Source organism: Nyctereutes procyonoides, unplaced genomic scaffold (genome assembly GCF_905146905.1).
Source record: "Nyctereutes procyonoides isolate TBG_1078 unplaced genomic scaffold, NYPRO_anot_genome, whole genome shotgun sequence".
NCBI lineage: Eukaryota > Metazoa > Chordata > Mammalia > Carnivora > Canidae > Nyctereutes > Nyctereutes procyonoides.
This window is the reverse complement of record NW_026575030.1, coordinates 36,680,825-36,700,585: the sequence shown is the minus strand read 5'-3', so window position 1 is coordinate 36,700,585 and position 19,761 is coordinate 36,680,825. Positions and strand designations below refer to the sequence as shown.

Here is a 19,761-nt window from a genome sequence, read left to right as displayed (position 1 = left end):
TTGAGTTCAAGTTCTGGCTTTCTTGATTTTGAGCAAGTCCCTTAAATATTTTTGAGGCTCAGGTTCAGGATCAAGTGAGACTACAATTATAGTAGCCTCATAATAATTCATGGGATAAGGTGCCTAGTTTACCATATGGACATTTTAAATAGAACAAGTACTATCAATTAGCTTTTTAAAACCTTATCTTCCTTTGATGTTATTTGAATTGTGTTTGCTACTTTTGAAAGTGGGAGGTTTATTTTGTGCTTCTGGAAGTGAACCTCAGGTTCTAGGGCACTAGATGGAGTAGTAGCCTGGAGACCAAAGCTTTGGACTACCAAATAAGCAAAAACATTTAGTGAGTAGAGAATTAGTAAAAGTAACATGCACCTGTGTGTTGGTGATTGGGAATGGGATGGGTTTGATACCAAAGTGAATGGGGAGGGGGTCATAGCTAAGAATGTTAGGCCTCACCCTTCAGTGAAACTGTGTGATGCCAGCGCAGACTGAGGTTTTGGTGTGTATACAGACTGATATCTCCGTGTACATTATTCAGCCATCCAGCCATGTTTATGATCCAGAACCTAAATGACCTCTCAGAATAAGTCACCAACTTGATGTATTTCATAAAAGACATACATTCTTGGCTTAAACAATTTTTATCAGAATTAAACAGATCTAGTTGGCTTTTTGCTGATTTCCATACCTCATAGCAATTAGAATGGAAAAGGGGAGCTTCACATAGACACTCACTGGGGAGAAGTGATAGGAGGAACCTGACCAAAAAGGGAAAACATCGCTTTTCTCTAAGTGAAGCTTGTTCACTTCTGAACTCTTCTCAGTTTTGTAAGGTAGTTTAGGAAGGTAAGATTAACCTCTTTTTATAGGGAAGAAGGTTGGAGCTCAAGGAGTTTCAGTACCTCAGCTCACAGGCTGGCAGTCTGTTATCAGTGGGCCCAGAATTGAACAATATTTGCCACTTTGCTGGCAGGAATCCAGAGAGCCAGGCAGGAGGAGCATCAGAGGTCTTGGGGCATTATATGAATACCCAGCAGGATTACAGTTAGTGAAAATTGCGTGAGAAACACTCATAGAATGTTAAATCATTTTGGTGTGGTCTAAGACGAGAATGAGTTCCTCATTTTGAGAAGATTTTCATTTATAGTGACTTAAAATTAGGAGACAAAACTTGTGGTACTAAAAGAAGAACCATGGGTAACTGGGAAGCCTAGTTGCTCAAAGTGGCTCATTTCCTGAGGTTCTAGATCTCTCCTTATCCTCCTCCTCTTCTTTTTTTAACTGTGTAGTGACCCTTCAGAGGTGCTTTGTAATGAAGGGTGACCAGTGTAATGATCTTTAAACATCTTTGCTCCAGTAAGAATTTTGAAAACTGTGGATTCTCTCATTGATGTTTAAATTTTTTGTCATAAGTTTAACTCATTTGCTAATGGTAAAATTGTTGTTGATTATAAGTATTGAGATTTTTTTTTAAGATTTATTAATTTGAGAGAGAGTGTGTGGGAGGATGTGGGGAGTGGCAGAGGAAAAAAGGAGAGAGCCCATCTTATGTAGACTTCCCACTGAGCAGGAGCTTTCTGCAGGGCGTATCTTCTGACCCTGAGAGATCATGACCTGAGCTGGACCCTTAACCCACCCTGTGCCACCCAGGCATCCCAATATTGAAATTTCACAGTAAAATTGTTCTATCCTCCTTAAACGTGTTTATTTGAATCAGACTCTGTAGCTATATAAAACTAGCATTATCCATTTACAAACTACTCTTCAACAGTCTGAAGTTTTAGAGCGTTAGTTTTTCTTCTTGAGGTCTTTATTACTACACCTTTCTCACCAAATTTTTATCCTTATGTATTATTATGCTTAAAAATCTATTTTTGGATGACCTTATATTCCTTGTAACAAAATTTAACTTCCTGTTACCATAAGCCTGTAAGTGATTTTTTAAAAAAGTTATCATTACAGTGATTTCTAGAACACAGTTGATGAAAATAACATGTGTGAATTACAAATTAAGATAAATAATAAATTTCCAATAAAATTGTATTTTTCTATTATCTCTAAATGTGTTATTGGTGCTTTACTTTGTATTCCTATATCAGTGGGTGAGACTATTCATTGCAGAGTTTACTATGTTTCTCATTCTTTTTTAATGTATATGCTGTAAAATTTTGTTGACATAAATAAGTTGAAGATGAGAGTGTTAATGTAGCAGTGTCACTTAATTCTTTGAACTTATGAGTTCTTATTCAAAATCTCAGAGACCTGTCATTTAAAATTATGTTTAATGATTTCTCAGCTGACAACCAAATTAGATCCTGCTCCAAGTTTATTCCAAGCAAAGAATTGGCCAAGCCACCTGAGCCATTCAAAGGACAGTATTTAGGGCCATATACTTTTTCACCACCAGTATTTTTCATTGCCCCCTTGTGTCATGCCCAGAGGTTTTTCCTACCCCAGCATGAGGTTGGTGATGGCTGAACTATGTGCCTTGGTTCCCTACAGTGGGAGTAGGGGGATGGGGAAAGGGAAGGTGAGAAAGGGGAACCTACTCTCTAGGGCATTCTCAGCACATCAGTTCTAGGAAAGTGTGCTTAGAAACATTGATCTGGAAATTGATTTACTATCTTTGTGCCTGTGTACTCTTCATACCCTTTGCCAACTTTCATGTACTTCCGGGAGTTTGCCCACCTGAATTTGAAGACTATTGTGCTAGTAACCAGTATATTGTTGGTTCATAATTCGAAAAAAAAAAAAAATTCCCTATGTGCACCCACATAGGTGCCCACATATGTGTCCTTTAAATTTAGAGCACCGCTGACCAAGATAAATAGCTTATGTTGTTTAGGGTCATGTCATAGGTATGAATTGCTTCCATGCATGGGTTTATAAATCATCCTATCTTGAGCATGAATCTGCGCAATCCTAATTCTCTATAAATTCTCTCCATTGGGATTAACGTTTGAAGTGCCTGTAACTTTTTTTCCCTATAAATCTTTTTCTGGTCCTATTCACATTTACTAGTCCTTTGGCAAAGCGTATCTTAAATAGCTCCAAAGAGGGAATTACTTGCAATTCTGAGTAAACAACAAAGAGTTGGCCACATCAGATTGCTTTTTTGCTCCTGCCTTTTTCCTTTCGGGTATCAGTTCATAAAATTACAACAGTACAAGAGACCTCAGATATAATTTCTATTAACTCTTTCCTTTTACAGAAAATGAAACCAGAGGGATGAAGCCGATTGTCCAAGGTCACAGAGGTGGTATTAGAATAGCAAAACCTGTCTCCTAACTCCCATTATTACACCCTTCGCTACATCACACCTTCTGTGCCTTTTGCTAAATTGCATTTCTCACCTCGGTCCTGTTTAATATTATTTCTCCTGGGGACCGCCTAGCTTTTTGTCGACTCAGCATTATTTTTTAAACCAGAGAGGCATTTGCTTTTTCCTGGAAGACTTTTCTGAAAACAAAAATACTCCTTACCCTGCGGCAAATACTTTCTGCCACACAGGAGGGGCACAGGAGGACAGGCCCCGCGGGCCTGGGGCCCTGCGCCCCCTGGCAGTGGCACCGGGGGAGGGAGGGGATGTTAGCAGGTCAGGGTGGAGGTGGATTGGCAGAGCGGGGGCGGGGGAGGTGGGAGGCTTACATCATTTCCCTGCAACTGGGCTCTGGCGGGGCTGTGAGGCCTCACTTTCCCCTGTGTGCTAGTTTGCCAGATTGACAGAGATTCCTAAAAGAAAGAAAAGGTAGGGCGGGGCGGATGCGCGCCCCATTCCTAAATCTGTGCTCTCCTGCGAGGGAAGTGTCAGTAAGTGGCTGCAAGGCGCTTCGCCCTCCGGCCGGGCTCCTTTCGGCTCCTTTCGGCTCCTTTCTGCTCCGCCCCGACCCTGCTCCCGCCGCCCGCCCAGCCCAGCCGCTTCCTGCCTCCTGAACGCTGCCCTCCTCCAAGCTGGCCGGCTCCCCTGAAGGCGCTGCACCCAGAAGTCGGAGTCAGGCTTTGTGGAAGTATTGTTGGTTTGGTTCTCTTTGGGGGACAGAGAGGGAGGCAAGAATATTTAATAAAAAAAAAAAAGAAAGAAAGAAAATAAATAAAAAAGGGGCAGACTGAAAAGGCAAAAAGGCAAAATCATCATGAATTTTGTTGTCCCCTCGTGCCGGTGGCATGACCAGCTCTGTAGGGCATCTCTGTGACAGGGATGTGCTTGGAAACCGGGAAGGTGACTGTTACCCTTCCCCCCCCCCCCAGCAGCTGCCCAGATGTGTGGAAGGTACTTACCTGCTGGGGTGGCCACACGGAGGGAGGGAGCGCAGCTTGTGCTAAAATGTGAAATATGTGCCTGGTCCCCACACTTGGTCCCCACACCAGGTCCCCCGCGTGCTCGCTCAGGCTGCAGGCGTCCCGTCACATCTGCAGCCTTCTCCCGGGCTCTTTCGGTGGCCACTGTCTGTAAACAAGATGATCTTCAATACCCCCCTCATTATTTACGAACCACATGACGAAGATTGAGAGCGACTTCCAGTAGCCCCCAGCAGCTTCAGATTCATCAGGAGCCGTTTGCATTGGCAGATAACAAAAGTAAAAGGAAATGGTTGATGATTCACCTAAAAGTGAAAGTTTTAAAGTTTTAGAAGGTGTGTTATAGTTGAGAAATGTGGAGATGGGGAGTCACTAAAATTTAGAAGCATAACCCCACTCGCAGCAGTGAATGGCTGAGCCTCACTGAGGCCAGAAGGTTTTGGAACACCTGTGGATGTGTCCTTTCAGACATTAGAGAACCTGTAGGAACACTTCTGTTCTGTGGTCAGAAGAACAGGGTTAAGAATATAACCAACGCTGAAGGAAATGTGGAGAACCTATATATTTGTTATGAAAAATCCAGGCTATTGTGTTATAAAACATTTTAGGAAATATTTAAAGTAGGACAATAAGACATTGTATCATATACATTGGCTAAGCTACCGGTGGCCGAGACCATTGAAACTACAGAAGAGAGTTTCTGCTTGATTTTTAGGAATTAAAAACTTGAGAAGTCTTGAATGTTAGCACGCTTTAAATTTATTTTACAAAACTTTGGACTTGTTTATCAGCTTATAAAGGTGCTAGTACTGTTGTCCTTTTCCACAAAGATCATGTACTGTGCTTAAATTGTTGAAAGCTCTTATTCACGCATAGAAGAGGCTAGAATTCTTCCCTTTTAGAGAGACTGTGCCATTTAAATTCATTTCTTCTCAGAAGTTTGCAAAGAGCGCTAATCGTCATGATCATAGGGGATATTGTTAACAAGTTAAAAGTATAAAAGGTTCTAGAACAGGAAATATCTGGGAAATAAAAGGCTTCTGAGAAGGAATCCTCTCTGTGCGCCGCCCCCCCCCCCCAGAGGTGGCCACCCTGATTGTATTTACCTTGGTCATTGTCAAGTGTAGCTGCACATTAGAAACCCCCCAGAGAGCTTTTAATACCTACTGGTGCCCAGGTCCTCCCCCAGAGATTCTAATTTAATTGGTTAGGGGTGGGGCCTGGGCTTTGCTAGATTTAAAACCATTCCCAGGTGTTTCTAAGGTGTAGCCAGAGGTGATAACAGTTGCACTCCCTGAACATCCGCAATGCTGAAGCAGCCTGTTCTGTTTGGCTTCCATTGGTCTCAACCCCGGATCTCCTTTGGTATGTGTCCTCTTAGGTCTGAACTTTGTCACCAGCAGCTCATCAGATACTGTTATCTCTCCCCCAAGACTTTTCTTTTCCAGACTATCTAGTCCTTGTTCTTCCAGCCTCCAGGACTTGTTTTCCACATCCTTTCCCTTTCTGGTCACTTTCTGTCATGGAATTACTCTCATTCATCAGCATCACCCTTAAATAGGGTGCCATGGGCCCTGAGCCTATCACTCTGGGTGTGTGGTGCCCAGCACAGGATGCAGAGAACACAGGGAAGCTAAGCTGTAACTCCCTTGTTCTGGACACTGCACTCCTATTATCAGTGGTGAAGATTACGTTAGTTTTTTTGGCAGTCGTGTCACACTGTTGACTCATGTTGAGCTCGAAGTCAGCTAAAGCTCTTTTCACATGAACTGTACTTAAGTCAGGCTTCTCCTACTCTATGCTTGCAGGGTGGGTTTTTTTCCCCCCACTATATTGCCAGAATTTAAATGTATACTTGTGAAAAGTAAGAGGAAACCCCACTGCATCAGCTGTTCCACACAGGGAGAGTGATGTATTCAAACTGAATGCCAGAAGTTTATTATGTGCATCTAGCAGTGATCTAGACCATTCATTTGGATCCACAGTTAAATTTAATCTTGTTAATTCAATCCATCTTCCTAGCATTCCTTCTGATTGATTACTCAGTACTTGCTGTTCAAAGTCTAGAACCCGTTTGAATATGCAGCCTGTTTTAATGTTTGCATTCAATACTTGGTCAACTGCCTTTCCAAAATCAAAATATATTATATGCATGGCACTCTTCTGAACTATTTGTGTAATGTCTTTATCTTCAAAGGAAATGTGTTGAATCTGTCATAGCATGCTTATTTAATGATAGAAATAGAAGAAAATATTTTGCAGATGAGCAGGTGACTTGTCTAAGATCATACAATTTGATGTCAAGACTAGAACTCAAATCCAACTCTGCTGGTGCCTACTTCAGTGTTCTGTGGATGAGACCACAAATACTGAGCCATTTGTCATTTAGGGTAGGATTTCAAAGGAAACCAAAAGGAATTCAAGCCTCTCTGGGTGCTTCACTGCTCTTTTGGGTATTTAATATTTAATCCCTTAACATATAACTCAATCAACTCCTGATTTGTTATTCATTTAGTGCTCTGCCCAAAGCAATAAAAAAGAATAAAATGACTAGCTGGCATTCCTAAATTAAGTACAGAGAAGAGTATTCTTAGGGGTTTGTGCATTCCACCTCCCCTTGGGAAGTTCTTCCTCCCAACCTCTCCTCCCCCAACACACACACACACACACACACACACACACACACACACACACACACCACAATTGATGCTAGACTAGTATCCCTCTGCTCATGATGAATCAAGCATGGGAAGTTTTTGTATACTAATGGAGTGGTATATATGGCTAGTCTTTGAAACTTGCAGATCAGGAAACTGAGGCACAGGCAGAAAAGACTTCTGTGCTTAGGAGTGTATATAATATACAAGCATACCTAGTACATAAGACACACTTAGTAAATACTTGGTATTACACAGCTTTTTTCAGTATTTTTTCTTTTCCACATAGGAATTGGATTTTACCTTTCTTTTTCCCTAGCTTTGCCCATAGGCACTCATTTCCTTAAAACTGTTGAAATGGAACAGATTTTTCAAGAATATCTATTACTTTAGAAATAGTAAAAGCTCAGATAACCAGGTTTATTTTTCCTGCCTTTGACTTATAGGAAAATAAGCTCCTTTCCTCCCCTTTAAAAAATTGATTCTAAACAATTTAGTTTAAAAAAAAAAAAGAAGAATTTCCAAAGAATTAATAGCCTAGGGCTAATCTGTATACATCTAGCCAGAATGTCCACATCGTCATTAGGGTCCAGTGAAAACTAATGCTCACAACAAGACTGACCCTAGTATATGGTAAGACCTGCAATCACCAGTGATTTAATTAGTTCACTATACTGTACTTACTAAAGCAAGAAAATATACTTTAGTACATTTTAGAAAGGGTCTCAGTGGCAGTAGTTGAAACAAAAAGATAATAGGTAAATATTTACCTATTTATAGGTAAATATACCTATAAAGGTATATACTAGGCTACTCCTTCAGCCTTTTGGTTAATATAGGTTTGATTGTATGTCCTCCTTCACAGTTTGGAAACACCTGGTTTTATTAATAACTTGAGGCCAGCAAAATATGAGCGGTAATACTCTGTGAAGCTGCACTTTTAGAGCATCCTTGCTGCTTTTTCACAGTAGTCCCCAGCGTCTGTTTTCTGTTCTGCAAGCGTATTTTACATTATTTCAGTTAATAGTGGTTGTATTTTGCTTGGCTGTTCTTCTTATCTCATATCCTGCAATCCATTCTTTGAGATCCTTCAATATTTCTATGCTTTATAATGATGCTTTTAACCAGATGGTTTTAACAGGAAATGAAGATTAAATGTACACAGAAACATGAACCATGTACATACGGGCCATACAGAAGCATACAGCTGAAAACTAATATGACAAATAGATGAAGGTATGATTACTAGCGGAAACAGTTAATTCTTGAGCTCTGTACTCAGTACAAAGTATCTGTATTTAATTTGAAATCAAAGATGGGATATCAGCAAAAAATGAGATTGAGAAATACAGATTGATTACAATTACTTCTTTTTAATGATTTATTTATTTGAGAGAGAGCATGAGTAGGGGTGGGGGGTGGGGAGGAGCAGAGGAACAAGGAGGCTCCCTGCTGAGCAGGGAACCCCACATATAGCTCAGTCCCAGGACTCTGAGATCATGACCTGAGCTGAAATTAGATGCTTAACCTACTGAGCTACCCAAGTACCCCTATAGTTATTTTTTATTGTAGAATTTTAAAAGGTAGAGATGTAAAACACTAACCTCTAAATTACTAATTACAGAATGCGTATAGACACGTCTTCCAAAGTTCCATACAAATTAATTTTTTTTTTTTAATTTTAAGTAATCTCTCCACCCAACGTGGGGCTTGAACTCACGACTCCAGGGTCAAGAGTTGCATGCTCTACAGACTGAGCCAGCCAGGGGCCCCTGCCTCAAAACAAAGTACTTTTTTTTTTTTTTATTTAAGATTTTATTTACATATTTTAGAGAGTACAGAGGGGGGCAGAGGGAGAAGGAGACAGAATCTGAAACAGACTGCACTGAGCAGAGAGCCTGATCTCATCACCTGAGCCCATTCCAAGAGTTGGATGCTCAGCTGACTAAGCCACCCAGGTGCCCCTCTAACAAATTACTTTTGGTGTAGCATATCCCAACAGTCATTTTCTTTAGTGTTTTTTTCTTTATTATTTTTATAACTACTAAGGCTGGGTAGCACTTATCAGATTTTGATTATAAGTAACAATTTATTTCTCTTAGCTCTGGAGCCTGAAGTGTGAGATCAGGGTGCCAGCATGCCCATGGGAGGGTCCTCTGCTGAATTGCAGACTTCTTGCATCTTCACATGACCAGGGCTAGGGGAGTATGTATGTATGTATGTATGTATGTATGTATGTATGTATTTATTTATTTATTTAGATTTTATTTATCTCAGAGAGAGCACAAGTAGGAGCAGGAGCAGAGGGAGAGGGAGAAGCAGCTCTGGGAATTCTCTTTTAAAGAACACTGATCACAATCATGAGGGCTCCACCCTCATGACGTAAGCAATCCCTCAAAGGTCCCACCTTCTAATACCATCACATGGACATTAGGATTTCAACATGAATTTTGAGGGGACACAAACATTCAGACCTTAGCATTCTGATCCTGGCCCCCTTAAAATTCACATCCTCAGATGCAGAATGTACTCATACCATTCCAATAGCCTCCAAAGTCTTAACTAGTTCTTGCATCAACTCCCAAAGTCTCATCTAAATATTATCTGTCAGATATGGGTGAGATTGCACCGGTAGCCTGACGTGGGATCCGATCCCGGGTCTCCAGGATAACGCCCTGGGCCAAAGGCAGGCGCCAAACCGCTGCGCCACCCAGGGATCCCTCATATATATCTTTTTAAACTCAGTGTTAATTTCATCAGATTTGTCCATGTTGTGTTTATCAGTGATGTATTCTTTGTTGTTTCTAGGTAATATTCCCTTGTATAAATATGATACATATTTCTCTTTTTTATTTAGCTGTTGGTTGATACTTGGATTGTTTCTAGTTTTTGTCTACTGTCAAGAGGACTGCTAGAAAAATTCTTGTAAAAAAAAACAAACAAACCATGAAGTTATGTTTGTGGAACACCAACTTAAAAAGGGTATTAAAAGCAGAAAATAACAATAGGATAGGAGTGTTGTCTAGGAAGTCTGAGACTTGCTGTCTCTTCTTTCCTTTGGAGCCCTCACCAGAGTTGCTTTTAATGCTCTGTACACAGTAAGGTAGGCTTTCTCCAGCATGCGCTTCCAAACTCTTTCAGCCTCTGCCCATTACCCATTTTCAAAGCTACTTCACAGTTGAAAGGTATTTGTATTGGGGGGTGGCAGCCCCACACTTTGGATACTAGTTTTCTGTCTTAGTCAGGTAAGGCTGGTATGACAAAAATAACAGACCGGATAGCTTATAAATAACAAACTTTCAATTTTCACAGTAATGGAGGCTGCAAGTTCAAGGTTGCAGTCATAGTTTATGAATGACAAAGCTTCTTACTAGGAGAATTTCTATTATTGTACTTCATATTTAGAAAGCTGTAAAGAAAAAAAAAGTTCCAAAGAAAATGGATGTGGAGTGTCTTATTGAGTAGACCCAAATTAACATAAATCATCAAACCAAGTATGTCTGACTTCTGTATTAAAATATATTGATTGACATTTATAGATATCATCTTCATATGAATCTTAGGATTATTTGACTGATTTTATTAAATAATTTATTTTTTTATTAAATATTTTAATTAGATTTATTTGAAGTTGTATAGGTGTCTCTTTCATTATTTTTTTTAATTTTTATTTATTTTATGATAGTCACAGAGAGAGAGAGAGAGAGAGAGGCAGGCAGAGACATAGGCAGAGGGAGAAGCAGGCTCCATGCACCAGGAGCCCGACGTGGGATTCGATCCGGGGTCTCCAGGATCGCGCCCTGGGCCAAAGGCAGGCGCCAAACCGCTGCGCCACCCAGGGATCCCTCTTTCATTATTTAACAAGGATTATTCTTCATCTGAGAGCTCAGCAAAACTCATCGTGGAGAAAGTGATATAAGAGTAGATATAAGGTAGATTGGGCTGGGAATGGTAGGAAATGCAGAGGCTCTGCGATGAGGAAGAGCAGAATGCATAGGAGAAATTATGAGAATCTAATATGGCTAGAGCTTAGTAAAGAGCTGAATGGGTATTATCCAGGTGGAAATCAGGATATGTACTTTGATGAAATTATGGCAAGGATAGTGGGTACCGTTGGAAAATTATCAGCTAGGGAGTAAGGTGTTTGGATTTGCACTTAGTAAAGATCAGTCTGGTTGCCTCAAGAGGGATGCTTTTAAGGAAGGCACAAACGGGGATGCAGAAATCATTCAAGAGATTACTATGGCAGTAACTTAAGCCAGGTGCTGGCAGTGGGATGGGAAGAACTGGACTGGTTGACCATGTATTTAGGAACCTGAATTAATGGTGATTTATGATTGACTGGTTGTGTACACGAGACAGAGGAAACTGCTCAGTGTTAGTATCTGGGTTCCTTGGACAATACAGTGACAACTGCTGAAGCAGAGAAAGCCCTGAGAGAAGCAGATTTAGGGGCTGGAGGGAAAAGATAATGTGTTTAAATGTACACATGTTGAGATTGAAGTGCCTGTAAAATACCTAAATTGAGATACTCATTTATCAGTAAACTATGTCTGGACTTCAGAAGGGAGGAATCAGCCTGAAATACAAATTTGGCAATCATTGCCATATGGTAATTGAAGCCTCCAGAATGAATGAGGTCAGGTAAGGAGGAGTGAGAATATAACCTGACTTGGTAACCCTAACCCAAGGCTCTGCAGAGGAGACAATCCACCCAAGGAGTGAGAACATGAGGGCGAAGCACACATTTCTCACCTGCGTTTTGGTGGTGGTGGTTTTATCAGTATTGCTTAATTTGTTAGCTAAATGTTTTATTTTGAGATAACTGAGTTTATATGCAGCTATCAAAAATAATTCAGACCCTTTCTCCATGTTCCCCTAGTGATCTTGAAAACTGTGGTAAAATATCACAGAGTATTGACATGTATGCCGTCATATGTAGAACATTTCATGTCAAGTATCTCGTGTGCTGCTGTTTTTGTTTTGTTTTTAAGGATTTTAAAAAAATTTATTCATGAGAGAGACAAGGGAGAGAGGCAGAGGTAGAGGAAGAAGCAGGCTTCCCATGGAGCAGGAAGCCTGATGTGGAGCTAAGTCCCAGGACCTTGAGATCATGACGTGAGCCAAAGGCAGATGCTTAACTGACTGAGCCACCTAGATGCCCCTCATGTTGCTGTTTTTATAATCCTGCCCCCTTTATAACTCCTTGCAATCACAACTCTGTTTTCCATTTCTATAATTTTGTCATTTTAAGAATGTGAAAGATATAGTCATATCGTACAGTCTTTTGAGATTGGCTTCTTTACACTCAGCAAAATTCTCCAGAGATTCATGCAAGTTGTATCATTAGTTCTTTTTTTATTGCTAAATAATATTCTATGGTGTGGAGGTACTACAGTTTATTTAACCACTCACCTGATGAAAGACATCTGGGTTGTTTCCAGTTTGGAGCTATTATGAATAAAGATACTGTGAACATTCATGTACATGTTTTTGTATGAATAAGTTTTTGTTTCTCCTGGATAAATGCCCAGGAATGCAATTGCCAAGCTGTATGATAGTTGTGTGTTTAGTTTTTAAAAGAAACAGCCAAATGTTTTCCCAGAGTGTCATTAATTTCATTCCTATCAGCAGCATCTGAATGATCTAGTTTCTCTGAATCTTCACCATCATTTAGTATTGTCACTGTTTTTTAGTCTGTTTCAACAGATATATAGTGATAATCTCATGTGATTTGAATTTGCATTTCTTTGATGACTAATAATATTGAATATCCTTTCCTGAGTTTACTTGCCATTTATATATATTTTTTCTTTGGTAAAATGTCTATTCATGTATCTTTCCCATTTTCTGATTGGAATTTTTTTTTAATAGTTGTGTTTTGAGAGTTCTTTATATATTCTAGATACTAGTTCTTTGACAGTTATATGGTTGACATCTATTTTCTCTCAGTCTGTAACTTATTTTTTCATCTTCATAGGATTTTTGGCAAAGAGCAAAGTTTTGAATTTGGGTAGAATTCATTTTATAAATTTTTCATTATATAGATTGTGCTTTTGGTGCCCAAGCCCAAGCCATGAACTCTTTTCTAGCCCTAGATTCTAAAGATTTTCTCGTTGTTTTTTTTTTTTCCTAAAAGTTTTATAGTTTCTGTTTTACATTTAAGTCTGTCACTCGTTAGGAATTAATTTTTGTGTAAGATGTATCTGATGTTGAAGTCCTTTTTCTTTGTCCAGCCCTCAATGAGTTGCTTTTGTGCCTCAGTCAAAAATAAGATAACATGGGTAGAATTCATTTTATAAATTTTTCATTATATGGATTGTGCTTTTGGTGCCCAAGCCCAAGCCATGAACTCTTTCTAGCCCTAGATTCTAAAGATTTTCTCGTTTTTTTTTTTTCCTAAAAGTTTTATAGTTTCTGTTTTACATTTAAGTCTGTCACTCGTTAGGAATTATTTTTTGTGTAAGATGTATCTGTTGTTGAAGTCCTTTTTCTTTGTCCAGCCCTCAATGAGTTGCTTTTGTGCCTCAGTCAAAAATAAGATAACATGTATATACGGGTTTATTTCTGGGTTCACTTTCTCTTTCGTTGATCTATGTCTCTGCTACTCCACCAGTATTCTACATTCTTGATTAACTGCTGTAGCTGTATTAAATCTTGAAATCAGGTACACTGATTGCTCATATTTCATTCATTTTCAAAATCATTTTAGCTATTCTAGTCCTTTGTCTTTTTATGTAAAATCTAGAATAAACTTCTTTATGTCTACTATACCTACAAAAATTTTGCTGGGAATTTTTAGGAATTATGTTAAAACTGTACAACAATTTGAGGAGAATTGACATTTTTATTATGTTTACCTTCCAGTTCTTGAACACAGTAAGTTTCCTCATTTATTTACATCTTCTTTTTTTTTTAAATTTTTATTTATTTATGATAGTCACAGAGAGAGAGACAGAGAGGCAGAGACACAGGCAGAGGGAGAAGCAGGCTCCATGCACTGGGAGCCCGATGTGGGATTCGATCCCGAGTCTCCAGGATCACGCCCTGGGCCAAAGGCAGGCGCCAAACCGCTGCGCCACCCAGGGATCCCTATTTACATCTTCTTTGAATGTTTTCATCAATATTTGGTCAGCACACATGTGTTCAACATGTTTTACTACTTTTACAAATCAACTGTTTTAAGAAATATTGAAAGTGATATTCTAAAAAAAAAAAAGAAGAAGAAGAAAGTGATACTTTATTCTTTTGCATGGGGAGGAACCGAGAGAGAGGGAGAGAAAGAATATTAAGCAGGCTTCCATGCCCAGTGCAGAGCCCAAGGTGGGGCTCAGTCTCCGGACCCTGAGATCATGACCTGAGCTGAAATTAAAAGAGTCTGACGCTTGGGGATGCCTGGGTGGCTCAGTTGAGTGCCTCCCTTCAGCCCAGGGCATGATCCTGGAGTCCAGGGATAGAGTCCCACATAGGGATCCCTGCATAGAGCCTGCTTCTCCCTCTCCTTGTGTCTCTGCCTCTCTCTCTGTGTGTCTCATGAATAAATAAAGTCTTAAAAAAAAAAAAGTCTGACGTTTAACCGACTAAGCCATCCAGACACCCCCATTTTCTTTTTCTCCTCTCCCCCCTCCCCCCTCCCTTCCTCCCTCCCCCTCTCCCTTTCTTTCTTTCTTCCTTCCTTTCTTCCTTCTTCCTCCTTCTTCCTCTCCTTCTCTCTTTCTTCTTTCTTTCTTCTTCTCTTCTCTTTCTCTGTGTTTTTGCAGTGGGTTTCTTATAGACAGCATATAGTTAGATCATGTTTTTCAATCCGGTGTTAATTTGTCCTTTTAATTAGTGCATTTACTTCCCTTTTATGTTCCTTTACTTCCTCCATCTATACTTAAGTTGTCTAAAATACTTTACATACATTTTATTTTTTTTTAATTTATGATAGTCACACACACACACACACACACACACACACACACACACACAGAGGCAGAGACACACAGGTAGAGGGAGAAGCAGGCTCCGTGCACCGGGAGCCCAACATGGGACTCGATCCCGGGTATCCAGGATCGCGCCCTGGGCCAAAGGCAGGTGCCAAACTGCTGCACCACCCAGGGATCCCCCCTTTATATACATTTAAAAACACATCAGACACTTATATCTATTTCAGCCATCAAATATAATTTAGAAAACTTGAGATGAAGGAAAGCCTATTGTATTTACCATACCTTTTTTTTTTTTTTAAGATTTTATTTATTTATCATGAGAGACACACACACACACACACACACACACACACAGAGGCAGAGACACAGGCAAAGGGAGAAGCAGGCTCCATGCAGGGAGCCTGATGTGAGACTCAAGATCCCAGAACTCCACGACCATGCCCTGAGCCGAAGGCAGATGCTCAACTGCTGAGCCGCCCAGGTGTCCCGTATTTACTATATATTTATCATGTTTTTTTCTTTCTGATATTCCACGGCCCCCCCCTTTTTTCCTTTTTATTTATTGAACTTCCTTAGCTACTAATTTTGTTTAGATCTACTGTTGAAAATTTGAGTTTTTCTTCATGTGATTTCTGAAAGAATTGCACTGGGTATATGATCCTAGGTTGACAGTTCTTTTCTTTCAGCACTTGGGAAATGTGCCACTGTCTTCTGCTCTCATGGTTTATGATGAGAAATCTGCTGCAATTTGAATTGCTTTTCCTCATGTAGGTAAAGTCTCTTTTCTCTCTTGCTGTGTTCAGGATTTGGGATGGAGGTGACAGGGAGATAATTGCTTTTCAGAAGTCTGACTATGATGTGTCTTGCTTGGTTTATATCTCTTGCCAAATTTGGAAAGTTTTTAACCATTATTTGTTTGAGTTCTTTTTTTTTTTTAGCCCTACCCTTTTTCATTGGATTGCAATGACATATTTAGAGCTTTAGTTATTATTCCATAGATACTCAAGCTCTGTTTAATTTTTTTCAGAAAATTTTTTTCTTTTGTTCAGTTTGGATGATTTCTGTTCAGTTTTCTCCTCTAGTTCATTTATTCCTTCTTTCCCCCTCAGTTCTGCTGTTGAACTCATTTATTACATTTCTTATTTTGGTTATTATGTTTTTCATCTCCAGAATTTCCATTTGGTTCTGTTTTATATCTTCTTGCTTTGCTGAGACATTTTGTTTTCATTTGTTTCAGGCATATTTGCAGGCATTCATTGAAGTGTTTTTATAAGAGTGTTTTAAAATCTTTGTCAGATAATTCTAACCCCTCGCTCATCTTTTATTTACCATCTATTGATTGTCTTTTTTTCATTCAAGTTGAGATATTCCTGGTTCTGATATGAGAAGTGACTTTCGATTGAAACCTGGATATTTTTGGCAGTATGTTGTTAAACTGTGGATCTTATTAACCTGTTTTAGCTGACTTCCCTCTGACAGTGCTGTAGCAAGGGAAGTGATGGGACTTTTATTGCTGGCAAATGGGAACAAAAGTCTAGGTTATTCCCCACTTGGCCTCCACTGACACCCAAAGGAGTAAGAAGATCCTTGGTATTTCAGGCAAAGGTGGGAGTTGTGGTCATGTCTCTCCCCCACGATAGACCTGTGCCAGTACTACCTTAGCTTGAAGGGATAGGAGTGTCTCATTAGTGCTTTTACACATGGCCTCCACTGATAGCAAGTGTTGGAGTGGTGGAGTAGTCTTGTTACAGTGGTCAAGTCCTGATACTCCACTAGACCTCCTCTGATACCAGCCGTGTGGGGAGAGGAAGGGAAACTGCTAGATGGAGCATTGAAGTTCTGTGGCTGCACTCTCCCTACTTGTCTTCTTCTGATCCCACTTTATTGTGCTCTAGGGTTGTGGCTCATCCTTTACAGCCTGGTGAGGAGGAAGTCTAGATTTTTCAGTCAACCATAGCTGGCATTGGTGAGTTTTTTCCCGTCATTTTTGGCAGGTGGAGGGCAGTTGTTGTCTAAAAGTTTTCTGTCTGCTAGGCTTCCCTTTTCCTGATGCTTTGGTTAGAGACAGTTGACTTTTATTGGGGCTTCTTTGTCTGTGTCCTGTTGGCGTTTCTGGGTTGCTGGCTTCTTTAGTTCTAAGTCTAGAATATGTGGGGCAAAAAGAAAATCCAGGGAGTTCACCACAGCGTTGTTCCTTGGGTTGTAAGTCCCTACCTAGTTTGCCTTTTTTCTGTTTTCAGAGGTTTATGATTGTTTTATATATAATGTCCTGTGCTTCTAGTTGGACTTAGTGAGAGCAGTAGGGACAAGTACGTGTGTACCATCTGGGAGTAGAATTCCTTCACCTGCTTTTCATTGTGGCAAAAAATAAAAATAAAAACACCTCGTATGTAGATGGTATTACAGATGATGTTATGGAGAACATACCCTAGAGTTTCAGGGAGAATTATTAACATTGGATTGGGTCTTCCAAAGATAGAGAGATTCTTATCTCAGGCAATTGAGATATCATTCAGCTTGAAGACCTGAGTTGCTGCCTGGTGACTGACAGTGACACAGTGTTCTTTGATTTTCTTTCCATGTGCTATTTTAGTCTTGGTTTTGTATATGCAGTAGAGCAGGAAGCATATTGGGTAGGATTACACCTTTGTAAGTCATTTTCAGTTCTGCTGTGGTTTAGGTGATTCCACTGGCCTTTAGTGTGATGGGCCAGATGCCCTTTCAAATCAGTAAATGGATAAAACTTACCTCTTATAAAAATGCTTTTAATCATAAATACTCCAGCAATTTATTTTTCTCTTTTTTTAAACTTGGCGCCTTAAACCTTTTTTACTTTTTAGATTCACTTGCAGTATAATTGGCTTTTTTGCACAGTCCCATGAATTTAAAAACATGAATAGATGTTGTATACAGTTCAGTGTTAAAATTTAGAAAGCTTCAACACCTCAAATAATTCCTGTATGATGTTTATTTGGTGTCATATCCTCCTCCCAACCCTAAACCCTGGCAACCACTATTCTTTTATTCATTACTGTAGTTTTGTCATTAGGTGCATTTAGTATAAATGGAATCATATGGTGTGTAACCTTTTGAGACTGGCTTTTCTCACTGCCTGTAATTCATATAAACCATAGATAGCAGTAGCCCCTTCTTCTTCTTTTTCTTTTCTTCTTTTCTTTTCTATCTTTTTTTTTTATTTTTTGCTGAGCGGTATCCCATGAGATATATGTATGTAATTACAGTTTATTTGTTTGCCGTTGGGTTGTTTCCAAATTATAGCACTTACAAATAAAGCCACTGTAAACATTAGTATACAGACCTTTGCATGAGTATAAGTTTTAATGGGAGTGGGATTGCATGGTTATAAGTGCATGTTTATATAAGAAATGTCCAAACTGTTTTCTAGAGCAGCTGTACCATTTTATATCCCACCTCCAAGTCCTATCTTTCCATCCTTTTCAAGTGTGTTTGCCTTTACTTGTTGGAGCATTTTTGTAAAGTTTCTTGAAAAGATTTGTCAGGTAATTCTAACATCTTCATCACTTCAGAGTTGTTGTCTATCGCCTTTTTCTATGCCAGCTGAGATTTTCCCTGTTTTTTCATATGCTGGCTAACTTTGGATTTTGTCCTGAACATTTTGATTATTATGAGACACTGGGTCTTTTAAAAATTCTATAGAAAATATTGATATTTTGATTTTAATAGGCAATGGATTAATTTAATAAGTTCAGGAGTAAAATTCCAGCTAGCCCTCTGTGAGAAGTGGTTCCTAAGTCAGTTCAGTTTTCAAAGCCTTTTCAGTGTTCTTTGGATTTGTCCTACTTATTTGCCACCCAGTGGCTTATCTGGGAAATGAGCAGTGCTCTATCTGGTAGTTCAGTTCTAAATGTCCATGTATGCTGTTTAAGGGCAGATCCATGCATGTATAACTTGGGGGGAGAGGCCAAGAGTTGTCTTAAAAAAACTCTTCTCTGCTATCTCCCACTCTTGTTTTGGCTCTCTGGCTGGGAAGTTGGGGCTTTAGTGATTGTGTTCTATGGTGCAGTTCCCATGATTGTGCCCACGCATCAGGGGATAAGTGGTGGGAGGATATAGTGAGGATAAAAGCAACAGGTCCCATTCTTGGGACCAGTGATCTTCCAATCAGAAATGAAGGTCCCCCTTGCTCAGAGTATTTGTTCCTATGGGCTTCTGTGTTTGCTCCCTCCCACTTCTACCACAGAAATGCTTGGGGCCCAGCACATGACAGAATGGAGAAAATAGTAATTTACTGTTTTTCTTCTGTTTCCCTGCTGCTTAAGTAGCTGCAACATACATCCTGTCCAAGTTTTATAGTGACATTTATTGAGACCTCCACGGTAGAGTATATATATTCCCTCTTATCCAGACTGGAATCCGTTAGGCTTGCTTATCTATTAGGCTGAAAGAATTAAAGGGAAGAGAAGAGGTAGGTCTAGGTTTCATGGAGTCTGAAGGTCATGCAATTTGGAAGGCCTCTTTAAGGAAAGGAATACAAGTTAGGATTATAAAATTAGGCACAGAGTTTTGGGATAGGGCTGTGAAAGGGAAGGACCCTAAAGCTTAAGCTCACTGGCTTTAATAAAAACCTGACTATGGGGAAAGATAAAACATAATTGGATATTGATTATAGGTCGGGCATTGTGCAGGGTGTTTTTTATTCATGTTTTTTCTCAATATTCATAAAAATAAAAATACAGTCTTTTTAATCCCAATCTTACGGTTAAGAAAAACAGATTTAAAAAGTTAAATCATGCAGATATAAGGGGCTTTATAACTCTGATATTCTAATTCCAAAGCATATGGTGTTTTTCCTGCCCATAGAACTTTATGAAATAAATAGAGATTAGGAGAAC

General features: G+C 39.5%; 1 protein-coding gene across 6 annotated transcripts in view; it reads left to right on the top strand.

Annotated features, from left to right (window-relative positions):
- The window catches only part of BBX (BBX high mobility group box domain containing), a 268,615-nt gene that overhangs the window by 69,124 nt on the left and 179,730 nt on the right, over positions 1 to 19,761 (top strand). The window contains exon 3 of one of the 6 annotated variants that reach the window (XM_055316270.1): positions 16,783 to 16,853. The exons of the other annotated variants lie outside the window; for them this stretch is intronic. The gene's annotated coding sequence lies outside the window, so the exon portion shown is untranslated. The remainder of the gene's footprint in view (positions 1 to 16,782; positions 16,854 to 19,761) is intronic. 6 annotated transcript variants of the gene reach the window in all.